The sequence below is a fragment of the Bubalus kerabau genome, chromosome 6 (assembly GCF_029407905.1).
Source record: "Bubalus kerabau isolate K-KA32 ecotype Philippines breed swamp buffalo chromosome 6, PCC_UOA_SB_1v2, whole genome shotgun sequence".
Classification (NCBI taxonomy): domain Eukaryota; kingdom Metazoa; phylum Chordata; class Mammalia; order Artiodactyla; family Bovidae; genus Bubalus; species Bubalus kerabau.
In genome coordinates, this window is record NC_073629.1 from 57858341 (window position 1) to 57872442 (window position 14102).

The 14102-nt window shown below is 38.2% G+C and overlaps 1 long non-coding RNA gene across 1 annotated transcript in view; it reads left to right on the forward strand.

Annotated features, from left to right (window-relative positions):
• Positions 1-14102, forward strand: part of LOC129656165 (uncharacterized) — a 59631-nt gene that overhangs the window by 3893 nt on the left and 41636 nt on the right. The window lies entirely within an intron of this gene.

Genomic DNA, 14102 nt, shown 5'->3' on the forward strand with positions numbered 1-14102 from the left:
TTTTTAAAAGCTGAAAAAAATTAAAGTAATTGTTGCTTATTATTATATAGTTATTTCTATTTTATTATTAATTATTGTTTTATTATTTATTTATTGTTCATCTAAGACAGGGTTCTCACAATTCCACATAAGGACATTCTTTGCTCTCCCACAATTGTCACCATTGCCTACTTTCCATGTTTCAATTGGCTTTGAAGGCAACATGGAGAAGATTGAGCTACATTTCCCAGAAACCACAAGACTTTGGTTCGAGTTGGTCAAATAAATACATGTTAAAATTTGGAAGGCATAAGTAAAACAACAGCCATAACTGTCTGAAGGGAGAGGTGACAGGAGACAGTAAGAAAGAAAACAGATGGAAATGGGCTGGCACCCTTACTCTTCCCTACTCCATGCCCAACTCTTCTTCCTGAATGCTGGCTTTGCTTACCTATCATGATTCCCGACCCACAACAAGACACTTAGTGAAGAACTCATACAGGTGGTAGCTGTACAGTGGCCACAGGCTGCCACAGACTTTGACACCATGCCCTCACAGCCCCACTTTATTAATAGTTCCTGGCCTTGCTTAGCTTCTAACATTCAACATCAAAATCTAACTCCAGTGCTTCAGGAAACACTGTTAGTAACTTTTCTTAACTCTCCCACTCTTTCTTCAGTTCTTTACTTCCCCAATTAACTCTGATAATACTTCCCTACTGTATAATATTCATAGTAGTTCTGTTTTCTTGATGGAACTCTAATATCTTTATTGGTTGTTTTGGCTATTAATGTGTACCAAACTATCCCCAAACTTAGTGGTTTGAAACAACCAATTTATTATTTTCATGATTTTGTGGGTTGACTGGACTAACTTAGGTAGCTCTTCTGGTCTTACTTGAAGTCTGGTAATTATGAATGGAATCATCTAGAGGGTTGACTTGGAATCAGAAATAGTTAGGTTGTTTCTTTCTGCCTATAGTCTTGGAACCTCTCAATCAGCATAGCTGGATTTTATACATGGGCTCCCAAGAACACAAAAATGGAAGCTTTCATAATTCCTGCTACATCCTACTAATTAAAGCAAGTCGTTGGACCAGCCTAGACCCAATTTGTGAAGGTACTACACAAAGGCATAAATAAGAGGTCTTATGAATCTTTGAAAACAGTTTCCAAACTCCAAAGCTAGTTTTGGAAACTAGCTACTATACTTTTTTGTTTGACCTCACTTTCATGTTAATTCAAGATGTGCTTTGTGCTTTTCTGAATCTAATTTTAGGCTTCTGTTATGGTGAGTGTTCATCAGACACTATGGTTTTGGTCCCACCATCTGCATGTGCTGTTAGGTGACTGAGCTGCAACTCCTGTCATCACTAGTAACATGAATTAGGAGCACAGAAAGGTAGTTCCCTTGTGACTGGTTTGGAAGGATTGTGAATATATACCACCCCTCAGTTTTATATCTTTGGACAGATTCCTGAAGGTAGATAAAGTATACTTTGTGGCACTACTGACTGCCCACCTCCAGGGGAAGTGGTCAGTTGTGTTTGTTTGTTTGTTTTCATTCAGAAACCCTGAAGTCATTTGAGACTCTGAGGTTGGTTCTAAGGCTGCCCAGTTTCACATAGGGCTGTCTCTTTTCCTGTACTTGGGAAAACCTATATTTATTTTCTGTAGCTAGGTTCCTTCCCAGAGACAATAGTCCTAAGGTTCCCTTTCCAAACTTCGTATTTTTTGTGATTAACTACATCAAGTATTAGATCATGAATGTTGCTGTATGGCTGTAATGGAAAGCCTGTACAGAGATTCCATATTACATGTGTTATTACTAGTTTAACCTGGATTGTACCTAGAGCTGGCTTAGTGGACATAAGTCCTTTGCACTTGTACAGAGCCCCAAGCTTAGAAGGCCCTGCCCTTTGTTTAGTGCTTTGTTGTTGCTATCTTGAATTTCATAATTGTTTTTCAACTGAGGCCCTCTCATTCTCATTTTACTCTGGGCCCTACAAGTTACATTGGTGATATTAACTACACCACTGGTTGCCAACAGAGAACTTCAGGCTTTGATCATCTTCTTTGTAATAGTTCAAGTATTCTACACTTACCCCTCTCCGACCTCCTCCACATTTACCTGTTTATTCAAAACCACTAGCACTGGTTGACTTGGTGCCAGCTCACTGGAGGAACAGAGTGCCAACAGATTTTCTGCCTCAACAGCTCAGGCAGGCCCCCAAATGCCTATATGCAGAGCTCATGTTCCACTGAGTGTCATGAGTGTCAATCAGAACATCTCACTGAGGACTTCCCACTTTCCTCTAATTTTAGATTTCTGCACTTCTCATTTGAACCACAGCACCCTTCTTGTCAATCCTGCCACTCAGACCAAAGGAATTATGCCAGGTCAAAGTCTGGTCTGTGTTTGAAGATTGTTAAGGATGACCCCCAAGCTCATCTTATTTGGCTTGCATTTTGGTTTGCTCCAAATCAATGAATTGTAACGCCATGGACTGTAGCCTACCAGGTTCCTCTGTTCGTGAGGTTTCCCAGGCAAGAATATTGGAGTGTGTTACCATTTCCTTCTTCAGGGGAGTCTTCTCAGCCCAGGAATTGAATCCTCATCTCTTGCATTGGCAGGTGATTCTTAACTGCTGAGCCATCTGGGAAGCCCAGATCAGTGATAAGGAGGCAAATGATGGATGGTCATCTTCGTATCTCTCCAGTCCTCAGGGAGCTGAATTTTGGTGGTAAAATTCCCTTTGCAACATGAGAAGAAAGAAACAACAAGCCTATAAACTTGGACTGATAAGTCTACCTACTCTCTTGAAGCCAAATTCTTTTAACATCATGGTAGACCATAGTTTTATGTTGTTTTGTTAGTTTTTTCTTCATTGTTAGGACCTTTGTAGGCATGGCCATTGCCTGCTACTTAAATCTGCTTTCTTCAAGCTACACTCTCTCTTTAATTGATTTAATCATTGCTATGGTTTTAATCCATCTATATGCTGACAACCATAAAATATGTATCTCTCAGTTCAGTTCAGTTCAGTCACTCAGTTGTGTCCAACTCTTGGTGACCCCATGAATCGCAGCACGCCAGGCCTCCCTGTCCATCACCAACTCCCGGAGTTCACCCAGACTCACGTCCATCGAGTCAGTGATGCCATCCAGCCATCTCATCCTCTGTCGTCCCCTTCTCCTCCTGCCCCCAATCCCTCCCAGCATCAGAGTCTTTTCCCATGAGTCAGCTCTTCGCATGAGGTGGCCAAAGTACTGGAGTTTCAGCTTTAGCATCATTCCTTCCAAAGAAATCCCAGGGCTGATCTCCTTCAGAATGGACTGGTTGGATCTCCTTGTATCTTTATTTAACAACAAATGTTTGGATTCCAGGCCTTTGGATTCAACTGCCAGTGTGATACTGTTATTTTACATTTATTCACAGTCTGCTGTTGCTGCTGCTAAGTCGCTTCAGTCGTGTCTGACTCTGTGCGACCCCATAGGCCTCAGCCTACCAGGCTCCCCTCAGCTCTATTCCTTTTATTAAAATCCTCTTTTCCCAAATCTTCCTCATCTCAGTAAATGACACTTCTGTTTGCCCATAGTTTCAGTTAGAAACTTGGGATTCATCTTCACATTCACTCCTCTTTATCTCCCCCATACAGTCCATGACCATATCTTCTCTAGTCCACTTAATTTTATTTTCAGTATATTCATTTTCCCCTATCGTTCTTCTTTAAGCCCAAATCATTTCAAACCCAGGACAATTGCTATAGCTTTCTCATAGGACATTTCCTCTCATGTATTATAGATTCCCTTTATCACAGAAACCAGAGAACTGTTTTGAAATGTAAATTAGAGTACACTTATAGATCATCAACAACTTCTACACTTGGAAACTCAGACTTTCTTCCATAAGCCTCAGGCCCTTCAGAATCCAGTGGAGAGTGTATCTTGAGCATCATTTTTGAGATTAATCAAATGTGGGTTTTGAAATCCAACTCTGTCTCAGGCTCTATGACTCTAAATGATGGAAAAAATATTTTATAAACATTTATTTTTCTTTCTTTATCTGAAAACAAGGGCATTGTATAGCAGCTTCACCAATTCTTTTCTATAATAAAAGAAAAGCATACAAGGATATATATATTTTTAAGGTAAAAGGAATAGATATTTGTTTATATTGGGATGAAATAGGAAAAAGTCATGATATGATAGGTGGTGACTGTATTGTATGCTAGAACATTCAATTTCCATAAGGTGCAATAAACATTACATTATTTTGTAGATATTTACAGGATACCATGTTACCAATACTTAATAGGACCAAGATCAAATTACTTTTCCCCCAAATATTGCTCTTTTCATTCTGATACTTGTACTTTTACTATTCACATAGACAACTTTAACATGTTGATAAAGTTTGATTTATTCCAGAAAACTTTTGTATGAAGTAACATTCAACCAGACAGCAAGAAGAAAAAAGAGTTTTATTTATCACTATGTATGATAAATGAAACAATGAGTAAATAAAATTATACTTTTAATATTGACTTACAGTATTTCAAATATCTCTGAGTGTTTACTTGTTGATGCTTTTGAACTGTGGTGTTGGAGAAGACTCTAGAGAGTCCCTTGGACTGCAGGGAGATCCAACCAGTCCATCCTAAAGGAAATCAGTTCTGAATATTCATTGGAAGGACTGATGCTGAAGCTGAAACTCCAATACTTTGGCCACCTGATGCGAAGAACCGACTCATTGGAAAAGACCCTGATGCTGGGAAAGATTGAAGGCGGGAGAAGGGGATGACAGAGGATGAGATGGTTGGATGGCATCACTGACACGATGGACATGAGTTTGAGTAGGCTCTGGGATTGGTGATGGACAGGGAAGTCTGGCGTGCTGCAGTCCATGGGGTTGCAAAAGTTGGACATGACTGAGTGAGCTGAACTGAGATTCTTAAAATTATTTTCATGAGCTATGTAATGATCCACAATAGAATTTATGATTCATATTATCCTTCAATTTATTAAAATCCAGTCCTTGATCTAATTGCATACTTTTCTTCTTTAAAATACCAATAATAGCACTTAAAAAAACACTTAACAATTACAACGGATCCAACCACTGATAACATCAAAGTAGAAATGTTAACTCTGGGATTTGAGTGACTTTCACCAGGGCTGGGATATGCTTGAGGAATAAACAAACCTACTTGTGCAATGTTGGATACTTTTGATTTCAGATTACTTTTATCCACACTTTGAATGACAATGAATACGTGAGTTGCATTTTGTCCTAAAATATGTCCTGGTTTGAATATAAAACTCCTTGGAGTTGGCCTCCATGTGCTTATTGGCCATCTGCATTTTCTCTCTGAAAAAATGTCTATTCAGTTCTTCTGCCCAGTTTTTAATTGAGCTGTTTGTTTTTTGATGTTGAGCTGTATGAGTTCTCTATATATTTTGGATATTAACTGCTTATCAGTCATGTCATCTTCACATATTTTCATCCATTCAGTATTTTTTTTTTCTTGGATCCATGGTTTCCTTTGCTGTGTGAAAGCTTTTGAGTTTAATTAGGTCCCATTTGTCTTTTTTTACTTTTTTTTTTTTGTTTGTTTGTTTGTTTTAGGAGACAGATCCAAAAAATATTACTTCTATTCATGTCTAAGAGTGTTTTGCCTTATTTTATAGGCAGAACAGTTTTATAGTATCCAGTTTTGCATTTAGGTCTTTAATCCATTTTGAGTTTAGTTTTGGACAGCTACTTATAAAAGAATAAAATTAGAACATTCTCTAACATACATATACAAAAATAATCTCCTTTGCTTTTGAAAGATAATTTTGCTGAATAGATAATTCTTTGTTGGTGGTTTCTCTTCAGCACTTTAAATATATCACTCTTACCCTCATCCTGCTTACAGGGTTTCTGAAGAGAATTCTTATCTTGTTCCTTTATAGGTGTTTATTTTCAACTTCTTTCAAGATTTTTGTCTTTATTTTTTATAGTTTGAATATGCTATGCCTGCTGCTGCTGCTGCTGCTAAGTTGCTTCAGTCATGTCTGACTCTGTGTGACCCCATAGAAGGCAGCCCACCAGGCTCCCCTGTCCCTGGGATTCTCCAGGCAAGAACACTGGAGTGGGTTGCCATTTCCTTCTCCAATGCATGAAAGTGAAAAGTGAAAGTGAAGTTGCTCAGTTGTGTCCGACTGTTAGCAACCCCATGGACTGCAGCCTACCAGGTTCCTCCGTCCATGGGATTATCCAGGCAAAAGTACTGGAGTGGGGTGCCATTGCCTTCTCCATGCTATGCTTAGGTGTAGATTTTTTGGAATTTATTGTACTTGGTGCTCTCTGAGCTTCCTTGATCTGTGGTTGATATTTGTCATTAATTTTGGAAAACTTTCAGCCATTATTCATCATTTCTTTTTTTCCTTTCTCTTTCTCCTGATACTCCCCCTGAATGTATGTTGCATTTTTATAATTGTCATAGTTCTTAGAAATTCTATTCCATTTTTTCTCTTCTTTTTTCTTTTTAGTTTGGGAACTTCCTAGTGACATATCTTCAAGCTTGTGTGTTAATTGTTCAGTACTATCCAACTCTTTGCAGTCTCTTGGACTGTAGCCCACCACGCTCCTCTGTCCATGAGATTCTCTAGGCAAGAATACTGGAGTAGGTTGCCATTTCCTTCTATAGAGGATCATCCCAATGTAGGTCTCCCGTATTGCAGGCAGATTCTTTACCATCTGAACCACCAGGGAATACCAAAACAAAATGACCATGATGCATTGGACAGGAATCAAACCCGAATTTCCCACGTGGAAGGCGAGAAGTCTACCCCTGAACCACCATAGCACCTATCTTCAAGCTTACTGATTCTTTTATTGGCCATGTTCAGTCTACTGGTGAGTCCATCAAACGCATTTTTCATTTCTCTTACAGTATTTTTGATTTTTTAGCATTTAATTTTGATTATTAGGGTTTACATGCCTCTATTTTCATTACTTGTTCTTCCATGTTGTCTACTTTCTATATTAGAGTCCTAGGACATTAATAATAGTTATTTTAAATTCTTTTTTTTTTTGAACTTAAAATCTCAAGTACATTTTATTTTATTTTATTTTTTTTACAGATTTTGTCTACAGCATGTTTAATTTTACATTTTCTTAACCATCAGAAGCAGTTTTTACATCCAATTAATTAAATATATCAATGTTGTTGTTTTAGTTGCTAAGTTGCAACTTTTTGCAACCCCATGAAGTGTAGCCCACCAGGGTCCTCTGTCCATGGAATTCTCCAGGCAAGAATACTGGAGTGGGTTGTCACTCCAGGATCTGATGATTCCAAAATTTCTGCTATATCTTAAGTCTGGCCTTGAAGTTTTTTGTTTGTTTGTTTTGGTGCTTTCAGACTGTTTTTTGCCTTTATCATGCCTTGTAAATTTTGGCTGAAAACCACACATTATGTGTTCAGTGAAAGGAACTGAGGTAAATAGGCCTTCATCTGAAATTTTATGCTATCTGGCTAGTAGTTAGGGTATGCTTACAAAACCTGTAACTTTAGTTGTCTGAAACAAAATTTACTGTAGTGTCCATTTTTGTCTCCTTGGATGTTTTGGACTTCCCTAGAGACTCTTAATTGATTCCGAGGCTTCTGTTTTTTTTATCTGTAATCTTCTGTTATTATGAAAGAAAAAGTGAAAGTGTTTAGTCATTCAGTTGTGTCAGACTCCTTGCATCCCATGTATTGTAGCCTGCCAGGCTCCTCCAGGCAAGAATACTGCAGTGGGTAGCCACTCTCCAGGGGATCTTCCCTGACCCAGGGACCAAACGTGGATCTCCCACATTGCAGGCAGATTCTTTACTACCTGAGCCACTAGGGAAGCCCATTCTATTATACTGCAGCCTTATTAATGTGATAGTAAGGTGTGGGGGAAAGGGAAGCATTTTATAGTCCTGTAGTTAGGTCTCATTCTTTTAATGTGCTTGTCCTCTGAGCTGTGACCTTCACACCTGTTTTATAGATTTTTTTTTCCTTTGATAAGACAGGAACAACTAAATGGCCGTGGAGTTGGGTATTTCTCTTCCTGAAAGTTCGTTATGCTCTTGTAAAACCTAATCTGAATAGTTAGGTAACGTTGTTTCCCTCAAGGACAGCTTTCTAAGGAAGAGAGAATGCTCTGGGCATATTTCAAAATGATTACTTTTCCTTCTCTCCCTGCTAAAAATCTGAAGGAATTTTTCTTCAGTTCTCACTCTGAAAACATGGTGGGGCTCCTAGAGCAAAAGCTCAGGAAAGTGTGGAGGTTCTTCTAAGGTCCCTTGGAGCTTTTAACTCTTAAATTTGGCTGCACTGGGCCTCGGCCAGGTCACTGTTTATAGTTTGTGTTGCTACCGGTACTGGCTTCTGTGGCAAGGTTCAAGTCCTGGGCTTCTGTTCTAACTGTGAGTCTCTGTATTTGTCTGTCTTTCCAGTTAATGGAACAGCATATAGTGATATGGGCTTAATTCTTTGGTGGATCTAAGAATAATTGTTGCTTTTTAGTTATTCAGCTTGTTTCTTGCGAGGATGGTAATGTGACCTCTAGCTCTTTACGTGTCAGACTGGTGCTCCTGATTTTTTATAAACTGATCTTATGTCTGGTAACTTTACAGAATTCTCTTATTAATTTTAATTATTTCTTAATTCTGTTGGCTTTTCTGTGTCACCTGAAAGTAATTACAGTTTTGTACCTTTCTTCCCAATTATTGTATCCTTTTTTTTTTTTTTTTAAGCTGCATAGGAATCTTACTTTCCTCAGTGACTTTTAAAGCTCTGTAAGTCATTTCTCAGTACAGCAGCCACGTAGATAGACTAAATTAAGACCATTTAAGGCCTTCATAATCAGCAGTGATTTTTTTTTTTTATAATTTATAGACTTTTAAGTGATTTGTTTTCCTCAGGATTTAGAATTCTCCCCTGTTGTGTCTAATTTTTCATCCCTACTTGAAGATTTAATGCACTCTTAAAAAAATTTTTTTTAATGATTGGGTTGGACAGTAAGATTCATAGTATCAGGTTAATAACATTTTCAAGTGTTTCATTTTTAATTGAAGAATGCTGGTTGAATTATATTTTTATATGTGTATTGAAATAATATAGTTTTTCTTTTTAAGCTATTAATGTGATAAATTACATTGGTTTCTAATATTAAAACCATCTTTGGATTCCAGGGATAAATTCAACTTGGTCAGAGTACGTTATTATATTTTACATATTCCTCTGGTTTTGGTATGTTACTATATTATGATTTTTTCCTGACTTTTCCAAATGTATCATATAGCTTCTTCCTTTCAGACATTCAAAGAGTTTTTGAAATATTCCTGTCTGTAAACAAAGGATTTTCCTCTAATATTACTGATGCTCTCTCTCTCTCTTTCTCCTTCAGAAAAAAAATCACACTAGTGCTATATTAAAGCTTAATTTACATTTTATTAAGTAGCTTTTAGATTCTATTGACACGGTAGTTTCCTGAAATGCTGTGTGTTGATTGAGATCCCTATTATTAAGTGGTTAGCTTTCATTGTATCAAATTCTTACAATATCATGTGTGCATAATAGCTTATGGATTTTTTAATGTAATTTGTCAAATGTGAATACCTTTGATGTTATGGAAATGTTTATTAGTTTCACAAATATTTATTACATATTTATAATCTATCAACTACTATTCTAGATGCTGAGGATGTAGCAGTCAAAACAAATCCCTGCCTTGATGGAGCATCTTGCTGCTATCCTTTGGATATAAGAATGGTCTCAGAATATAAATGGGTCTTTAGTGACGTTCCACAATTCATACACAAGAAAATTATTCTTTTTTTTTTTTTTTTTTTAATTTTATTTTATTTTTAAACTTTACATAACTGAAGAAAATTATTCTTGTTGTCTAATAGTCATTCTATGCCTAGAGTCAAGGCTTTGATAGATGACTTTTAATCAATGATAAAAAACAAATTTGACCTCTTTATTGCTTGGACCATATTTCATTGAAAAATTATTTTATAGTCTTTTTTGATTACAGTTTGTATTAATATGAAGTATTCATTTATAATAAGCATGAAATGTAAATAATTCTACCATAAAATTATTTCTGTTGTGGGTTCACAAATATTTTTCAAATGGCTTAAATAAACTTTGATTTTGTTAATATACTGAATGAATTTGTAGCACACTTTGAAAATGCTTCTTAAAAAGTTTCTTCAATAACTAGGGAGTTCCCTAGTGGCCTAATAGTTAGGATTTGGCACTTTCACTGGCATGGCCTGGCTTCAGTTCCTGTTGGGGAACTAAGATCCTGCAAGCCATATGCCATGGCCAAGAAAAAAAAAAAAAGCCAGAAAGTAGAAATAAGCATTTTATTTTATGATGAGTTAATAAATGGATTTTTAAAATATAAGGAATGGTATATTCACTTTGCCTTAATAATTAGAACTAATAAGCTGAAGTACTTAGGAAATTTATGACTTTCATACATCCATGTGTACATTTCAAAGAGTTATATAATACACAATGAGTATAGCAAATGTCCCTTTATGGATCATTGCCTTGTTGGGGTGAAGGGGCTTGTATAACTCAATGAAGCTATGAGCCATGCTGTGCAGAGCCACCCAAGATGGATGGGTCATAGTGAAGAATTCTGACAACATGTGGTGCACTAAAGGAGGGGATGGCAAACCACTTGAGTATTCTTGCTGTAAGAACCCCATGAGCAGTATGAAAAGGATATAACACTGAAGAGGAGCCCCCTAGGTTGGAGTGAGTGGGTGAAAGTTGCTCAGTCATGTCCGACTTTCTGCGACCCCATGGACTGTCCATGGAATTCTCCAGGCCAGAATACTGGAGTGGGTTGCCTTTCCCTTCTCCAGGGGATCTTCCCAACCCAGGGATCAAACCCAGGTCTCCTGCATTGCACTCGGATTCTTAGCCTGCTGAGCCACAAGGGAAGCCCAAGAATACTGGAGTGAGTAGCCTATTCCTTCTTCAGCGGATCTTCCTGACCCAGGAATCGAACTGGGCTCTTCTGCATTGCAGGCGGATTCTTTGCCAACTGAGCTATCAGGGTTGGAAGAGCATATGCTACTGGGGAAGAACACAGTACAATTATGAATAGCTGCAGAAAGAATGAAGTCGCTGAGTCAAGCAGAAACAATATTCAGCTGTGGAGGTGTCTGGTAGTGAAAGAAAAGTCTGATGCTGTGACGAACAGTATTGCATAGGAACCTGGAATATTAGGTCCATGAATCAAGGTAAGTTGGATGTAGTCAAACAGGAGATGGCAAGAGTGAGCATTGACATATTAGGAATCAGTGAACTAAAATGGATGGAAATGGGCGAATTTATTACTATGGGAAAGAATCTCTTAGAAGAAATGGAGTAGACCTCATAGTCAACAAAAAAGTCTGAAATGCAGTACTTGGATGCAATCTGAAAAATAATAGAATGATTTCAGTTCATTTCCAGGGCAGACCATTCAATGTCATAGTAATCCAAGTCTGTGCCCCAGCCACTGATGCAGAAGAAGCTGAAGTTGGTTGGTTCTGTGAAGACCTACAACACTTTCTAGAACTAACACCAAAAAGATGTCCTTTTCATCATCAGGAATTGTAATGCAAAAGTAGGAAGTCAAGAAATGCCTGGAGGAATAGGCAAGTTTGTCCTTTAGTACAAAATGAAGCTGGGCAAAGGCTAATAGAATTTTGTCAAGAGAACACATCGGGCATAGCAACACATAGCAACACATAGCATGCACACCCTCTTCCTACAACACAAGAGATGACTCTATACATGGATATCACTAGATGGTCCATACCAAAATCAGATTGATTATATTCTTTGCAGCTGAAGATGGAGAAGCTCTATAAAGTCAGCAAAAACAAGACCACGAGCTGTCTGTGGCTCAGATCATGAGCTCCTTATTGGAAAATTCAGGCTTAAATTGAAGAAAGTAGGGAAAACCACTATGCCATTCATGTATGACCTAAATCAAATCCCTTATACAGTGGAGGTGATGAATAGATTCAAGGGATTAGATCTGATAGACAGAGTACCTGAAAAATTATGGAGGGAGGTTCATTGTAACATTGCATAGGAGGCAGTGACCAAAATCATCCCCAAGAAAAAGATAAAGGAAGAAGGCAAAGTGGTTGTCTGAGGAGGCCTTGAAAATAGCTGAGGAAAGAACAGAAGCAAAAGGCAAAGGAGAAAGGGAAAGATATACCCAGCTGAATGCAGAGTTCAAGAGACTAGCAAGGAGAGTTAAGAAGCCCTTCTTCAGTGAACAATGCAAAGAAATAGAGAAAAACTATAGAATGAGAAAGACTAGAGATCTCTTCAAGAAAGTTGGAGAATACCAAGGGAACATTTCATGTAAGGATGGGCACGATAAAGGACAGAAACAGTAAGGACTTAACAGAGGCAGAAGTGATTAAGAAGAGGTGACAAGAATACACAGAAGAACCATACAAAAAAGATCTGAATGACCTGGATGACCATGATAGTGTGGTTGCTTACCTAGAGCCAGACATCTTGGAGTGTGAAGTCAAGTGGTCCTTAGCAAGCATTACTATGAACTAAGCTAGTAGTTATGGAGGTGATGCAATTCCAGCTGAGCTATTTAAAATCCTAAGAGATGATGCTGTTAAAGTGCTGCACTCAGTATTCCAGCAAATTTGGAAAACTCATCAGTGGTCACAGGACTGAAGAAGATCAGTTTTCATTCCAACTCCAAAGAAGAGCAATGCCAAAGAACATTCAAACTACTGTACAATTGTGCTCATTTTATATGCTAGTAAGATTATGCTCAAAATCCTTCAAGCTAGGCTTCAGCAGGGTGTGAACTGTGAACTTCCAGATGTTAAAGCTAGATTTAGAAAAGGCAGAGGAACAAGCGATCAGATTGCCAACATTGCTGGATCATAGAGAAAGCAAGGGAATTCCAGAAAAGTATCTGTTTTTGCTTCATTGACTATGCTAAAGGCTTTGACTGTGTGTATCACAACAAACTGTGGCATATTCTTAAAGAGATGGGAATTCCAGAGCATATTACCTGTGTCCTGAGAAACTTGTATATTGGTCAAGAAGCAACAGTTAGAACTGAACATGGAACAAGTGACTGTTTCAAAATTGGAAAAGAAGTACAACAAGGCTGTATACTGTCACTCTGCTTATTTAACTTCTTTGCAGACTACATCATGTTAAATGCCAGGCTGTATGACACAAGTTGGAATCAAGATTTTGGGGAGAAATATGAAACTCCAGTACTTTGGCCACCTCATGCGAAGAGTTGACTCATTGGAAAAGACTCTGATGTTGGGAGGGATTGGGGGCAGGAGGAGAAGGGGACGACAGAGGATGAGATGGCTGGATGGCATCACTGACTCGATGGACATGAGTTTGAGTGAACTCCGGGAGTTGGTGATGGACAGGGAGGCCTGGCGTGCTGCAATTCATGGGGTCGCAAAGAGTCAGACACGAATGAGTGACTGAACTGAACTGAACTGATCAACAACCTCAGATATGTAGATGATACCACTCTGATGGCAGAAAATGAAGAGGAACTCAAGAACCCCTTGATGCAGGTGAAGGAGGAAAATGAGCTTGAAACTGGCTTGAAACTCAACATTCAAAAAACTAAGATCATGGCATCTGGTTCCATCACTTTGTGACAAATAGATGGGGGGAAAGTGGAAACAGTGGCAGATTTTCTTTCTTGGACTCCAAAATCACTGACTATTGTGATTGCAGTCATGAAATTAACAGACCCTTTCTCCTTGGAAGGAAAGCTATGACAAACCTAGACAGTATATTAAAAAGCAGAGACATCACTTTGCCAACAAAGATCCATTTACTCAAAGCTATGGTTTTTCCAGTAGTCATGCATAGATGCGAGCCTTGGACTATAAAGAAGGCTGAGTACCAAAGAACTGGTTCTTTCAAACTGTGGTGCTGGAGAAGACTCCAGAGTGTCCCTTGAACTGCAAGATCAACCAGTCAATCCTAAAGAAAATCAACCCTGGATATTCATTTGAAGAACTGTTTCTGAAAACTCCAATATTTTGGTCACCTGATGCTAAGAGCTGACTCATT